Source organism: Monodelphis domestica, chromosome 5 (genome assembly GCF_027887165.1).
Source record: "Monodelphis domestica isolate mMonDom1 chromosome 5, mMonDom1.pri, whole genome shotgun sequence".
Taxonomy (NCBI): Eukaryota; Metazoa; Chordata; class Mammalia; order Didelphimorphia; family Didelphidae; genus Monodelphis; species Monodelphis domestica.
Window position 1 is genome coordinate 22435313 of NC_077231.1, and position 6490 is coordinate 22441802.

The window sequence follows — 6490 nt, forward strand, 5'->3', positions numbered from 1 at the left end:
ACTCATTGGGAATTTTAAATGAGAAGTCTTGAAGGTATCTCAAGCTCAACATGTCTAAAACAGAACTCTTTATATTTTCTTTACCCAAAAATTCATCCTCCCAGATTTCCTGTTATTTCTTAGGGTTACTCAACATTTCTAGATACCTCAACTTCTCTCACTTACTAATCCCACGTGTTCAAATGTTTCAAAACCATGTGATCTCTGTCTCACTTTCTGTCTTAATCTCTTTGTCTCTCATATTTTCTTCTCTCACAAGGTCATCATCTTTTTTCAGGTTTTCATTATTACTTGCCTGGAATATTTAGCAATTCTAATAGTCTTCTAATTGGACTACTTGCCTCAAGGTTCTCTATACTTCAATCTATCCTTCACCTTTCTGCCAAAGAGATTTCCTAAAGCAATGGCTCTCAAAGTATTGTCTACAGATCCCAGGGAGTACTCAAATCCTTTCAAGTGATCCATGAAGCCAAAAATAGTTTCATAATAATACTAAGGTGTTATTTTCCTTTTTTACTCTAATTCTTTCATGAATGTACCAGAGAGTTTTCCAGAGGCTACATGACCTACAAATTAAAGATTTAACTACACACATGAAGAATGAATTAATATCTTATCTGCAGAACTGTATTTTTACTTATAAATGAACTAATCTGTAGGTTTAACTAAACTTGCTATCTAGCTTGTATTCATCCTGAACCAATAAATCAAAGATATTTTTTGTGAATGCTTAAAAATAAATGTAAGTTTTTGGTGAAATATTCAGAGTGTTGAATAACTTTTTTGAATATCATAGTTTATCTTGGAAAACCTGTTTTGACATTTGTAATTATGATACAAAAGTAATGGTGGGTAAAAGTGAGGATGATTCCTTACCATGAATTAAGTCAGTGGAACCACATTGTACAAGTACTTATTGTATTCTTAATTCATGAACTCATAATAAAAAACAAATGCCAGTTGCACCTAAGAATGACCTTGATGAAGCAATCAAATAAGTATTTTAAATCTCAACCCTTGAGTACATGTCTTTTTAATACACTGTGAAACAAAATGAGAAGCACATATAGGGATTTTTTGCTTCATAATAAAGTATGATGGCTATCTCAAAGAAAAACATGTATCATTGCATGAGCTGTGAGCTGACTGCCTTCTTTTTTTTTTGATAAAACATTATTTTTTCCTGAACAAATGACAGAAGAAAACTATGGTTATTCAGGCTTGGGTGTTTGGCAGAAATTTTCTCAAAAATGAATTAATTAAGTCTTCAAGTCTGGTACAATAAATGCAATGGTAATTGTTGCCAATGAAAAAATTCATGGTTTCAAAGGGGGAAAAACAGAATTTTGTTCAACTGTGTCCACCACTGTGAACAGGACAGCTTTCTAACACTTAATTTTTATGAGACTGATTGTTATTTTAATGGATGTTGGGTTTTTTGATGCCAGAAGATGAAATTGGTCAATATTTAGAAAAGCACTTTTTTTTTTCAAATGGCTGATGTATGAAGTCACAAAATCCCACATGAGTAAAAGGTCCATTCAAAGTACAGGAAAAATCAATGGACTGTAATGTAAGAGTATAAAAAGTTCATTAATATAGTTTTATATTTGAAACAGCAGTTAATAATTAAGAAACTTGATGAAGTTTAGTATATCCACAATTATCTGAAAAGACTACAGAAATAATTTTCTCTTCCAACTCCATATATGTGGAAACCTGGATTTTCTTGATATACTTTAATGAAAAAAAAAAAAGAAACTGCTACAGATTCAATGATGAAGCAGATTTAAGACTATAGCAACCTTCTTGTGAGCTGGACATTAAATAGATGTGGAAGAAAATCACAAACCTTCTCATTAAATTTTTTTTTGTTTCAAAATGTAGTTATTTTAATAATGTTTAATATATAATGGGTTTTAATATTCTAAACTAAATGAGTCAACATAAATTTTAATTTTAAGGTTTAATTTTGGTACAGTAAATATCAATAGTTTTAACTCCATTTGCTCCATTGGCACATTAAAGAAAACATTTTCAAAAGTAAAAACTATAAAAATATTCACAGGCCAATCTTACTGTTTTTATCAAAGGCATCATCCTTCTTCCAGTCTTCCATGTTTGTGACTTTGAAGTATGTTAAGATGTACCCCCTTAAAAGTAAGGATGTTTTTAAAATTTTGGGGGGAATATACAGGTTTAGGGATAGCCCTAGTCACTAGCACAACACTTGCAATAAGCATTTATTAGATGATTACAATTATTAGATGGTTATTGGAATTTTCCTTAACCAATTTACAGCCCTAATATGCAACATTTTCAAATGTGGTACAAAATAATAGTTCTCATAATCTTATACATTCTTGTCTATTTCAATGGCCACCATCTTAAAATAGACTTTCATAATCACTCATTTAGACAATTTTCTTAACCTCCTAATTGACTTTCTAACCTGTTTTCTTTCCCCTTTCAACTTCATTTTATTCCACGCATGCCACTTTATTGCCTAAAGCACAGATCTCTTTGACTGTCATTTGAAATTTTTCACAACTTTATGTCTTTAACTTTATACTTTCTTTTCCCCGCTCTCCTTGTACTCTTTTCTTTTTTCTCCTGTCAATGCAGACAACACTTTATCACCTTGAATATGCCACCTCTGTTTCTTTTTCAACATTTCTCTGGGTGTACTGGGGTATAATCTCAATACTGATGTTAGCTTTAGTCCCTAATGATATTGCATTATGCATTACACTATGAAAGGAGACTGATGGAAGAAGAAGACGAGACCTTTCTAATAGATATGACCTGCTTACAATGATGATGAGTTTACAGCTGAGGGTGTTGAGATGGACAATATCATTCTTGTTTAATGCTGACCCATATTTTAAAACAACTTAACCATCTTAACTTTCAGGATTCCCTTTCAGATGCCCTCAAAGATATTAAGAGCAATTAGTTTTCATTTCTTGGGAGTACTTTACAATTGTTATTTTGTTAGAGTCATTAATTGGCATATATTTTATTCCCCAACTAGATTTAATAAAATTTATCTTTTCTTATGGCTGAACCCCTATTTTATCTAAATGTGTCTCTCAATCTACCACAGTTACAGTACTCTGCTTACAGAAGATGTTTTAGTTATTATTATTATTATCATTATTATGGACATATGAATTCAAATGGGGTTTCCTGGAGGTACTAAGAAGTGACAACTTGGTTAGTTCCAGGCAGCCAAATTTATGTCAGAGTGGGAAACTGAACCAATTTTTCTTCATCCTGAGGCCAACTCTTTATACATTGTACCATGATACTGCTACTAATAAATGTTTATGAATTGACTTATAATTCCTATCTAAGACACTAGCTCTGAGATCTAGGGCATATCACCTAATATCGATGAACCTTAAAAGGTTGAATTTCATCATTAATTGTCATAGCTAGCATTTAGCTAAAAATTTAAGTTTTTCACAGGGTTTTACATATGATATTTTGCTTGATCCTTACAATAATACTGTCCAGTGCTATTTTTACTCCCATTTTATAGATGAGGAAATTAAGATTGAGAGATGCCAAGGACTTGTGCAAGGTCACACAGTTTCTGGTGCCGGATTCAAAATTGGTGGCCTCTATTAACCCCTTTTCATTTCTAAATCTATTGAGGAAAGTGTTGGATTGCATTATTTATTACCAACATTGCTATGTGAGTCCTTTCATTTCTTTAACCTCCAATTGCAAAAGCAAAACTGAGTAAGGTAATGAATTCCAGCTCCCCAAGGCATCCACCAGGGCAGGAACCTTTACTCTTTGTTCACCCTATAAACAAAAATGCCATTTCTTAAGTGCCAAAGAAGCATTGATCAGTCACATTTGCCTTACTTTGGTGAAGTAATGGTGAGTAAAGAGGAAGGAACTGAGAATTTTAGAGTCACATATAAAATATTTGCCAATCAAAACTGCTAGAGAAGGTCTAAGTGATGTATTGTCAAGCCAACAGGAGAAAAATACACATAGGTATAAAAACACTGTCAGCTTCTTGTTTACTATCTTTTGGTACAAATAGAGACAATCCATTAACCTCTCCTTTATTAACAGATTCCATTCCCTATTAATAAAATTATACTGGGAGAAATGGTCTTTCTAGATTAAAATTCTAAGAGTATACTTTTAAGTTACAAAATACTTTGCATATCTTAAATTGATATATAAATACAAATTATATTATTTAGAATTTTTAAAAAATTGTAACCTTAATAAATGTGAAATGCTTTCTGAAAAAAATATAGCATGATACTTTCTTATTATATCCCTTAACAACTAAGGATACACTGAAGATATGGGGCTTTTTTTGGAGAATATTATTGGGGCTTCATGGAAGCCAAGCACTGTATCTGTCAGATATATGAGAAAGTAGAAAATTCTGCCTTCAAAGAAATTATACAGCTAAATTTTCATTAGTACAAAAACCAAATCTCATAAAGTAGTAGCATCTATTCAAATTTGAACAATTTAAATTCATTATTATGCAAAATATGGTAATTGGTTTCAGTCCAATGGAAAGATGGAGTGTGAATTCGGATAATGTGATAACTTCAGGGAATTCATTACATGCACTTATTGAGACCTAGTTCTCATCTATTTGAAAAGAGAGCACACGAGTGTATAATAAAATTAGAAAAGAGGATTGTACATTATGAAGTACTACAATATGTGGTAAGCATTAAGGATATATTTGTGATATATAGTATAAATTTTTGGAAATAGTAGGGATTCAAGTTTTTCCACCTTCTTATTTTGCCTTTTATCATTGTAATAAAATAGAAAAATAATATAAAATTAATGTCACAAAAACACTCTGCTATCTACACTGTAACTACAGTCAGATTCTGTAGTAGGTAAGACTGAAGATGTGTGGTAGATATTCTAATTTATAGAGAGCTAACACGCTCTTTGAAGATAGATTAAAAAGTCATAATTTAGCAGCATTCATAATTTAGCTGGCATGAACACCTACTTCTATCTTTGACTGCATATCATGCATTTCAGGATGATATTTTCTAATTAATAAGTATTAGTGTTTACTGACATATATCTGGAGTGACCCATTGTCTTTTCCCCCAATATATTTCAGCATTGGATGAGAGAACTGGTACCAACATTGTAGAATTTTGGAGCATAAATGAGAGAAATACTATCAACACAATAGTATGATTTCATACTCTCAGGACATAAAACAAGAATAAGAAGTCATAAATACCTTTTCCCCCCTAAGATAAATTTATCCTACTCTATGATTGTTAAGGCATGAATTTGGTCTAGAGAAGTACCTGGTAAAATAACTATGAACTAACTAGATCATGTAAAATTCCAAATCTTATAATTAGTTTCCCTAAAATTCTAATGATTTAACAAACATTAATTTAGACAAATTATATCATCTGTATGTCATAAGTTGATGTTACTATGATAAGTTGAGTATTGAGCCTAAACTTGTATTTAGCCATTGTTATTCATTGAAGAGCAATTGTCCCAGCAATTTAGCTTATTCATACATTTCCTGTGAATGAATATGCTTTGTGTTATATTTTATGAAAAGGTTCATATCAAGAAATATCTCAAAACAGCTAACAAAAATGCATCATTCTTGGGAATAGTTCAGTGATTTGGGGGGGGGAATAGCATCAACATTTTAATAAACACTTAATAAGCCAGGTATAGATTTTCTGCAAGCTCACTTTAGGCTCTTTGTATGATTTTAAACACTTTTTAGATGTATAAGGTATTTGAGTAAAAATTTGATTTTTTTTAAAGACTGTAAATCGATGGTATTTGTAACTTCTTCCATCTTTATTTGCATCCATATTTCTGCCTCTCTATCTCTGTCTCTGTCTCTGTCTGTCTCTGTCTCTGTCTCTGTCTCTCTCATCCATCCAACTATCCATCCATCCATCCATCCATCCATCCATCCATCCATCCGTCCATCAATCTATTTAACTGTCTGTCTGTCTGTCCATCTGTCCATCTGTCTATCTGTCATTAAGTAAGGTCTTCAGCAAGTAGTTGTGTGGTTCAGTCAAAAATATTCCTTTCCACTCCAACTCCCTTTCCTAAACCAGTTATGATTAATGAGATACACGGATTATCCAGTGAGATGAATCCTAGAGCTTAAAATCTATGCTTCTTTAAGCTCTATTTTAAATGGAAACAAATGAGTCTCTGAGTTAATACATTCTCAGGACAGTGGCTTTTGGATGGACTGATCCTCTCAGTGTTATTTCCTATTTTATTTATTTTATTTTATTTTTATTACTAGCAATTATTTAATTTTAAGGCTATTAAAAAGTGGACAGATTTAAGCCTTTGAAATGTGATATTACATATATATATATGCATATATATATATATAAATAGTAGACATATGTATATCCACAAACACACACATATATACACATATATTTGTTTATGTGCTAATTATATCCTTTATATTATTTGA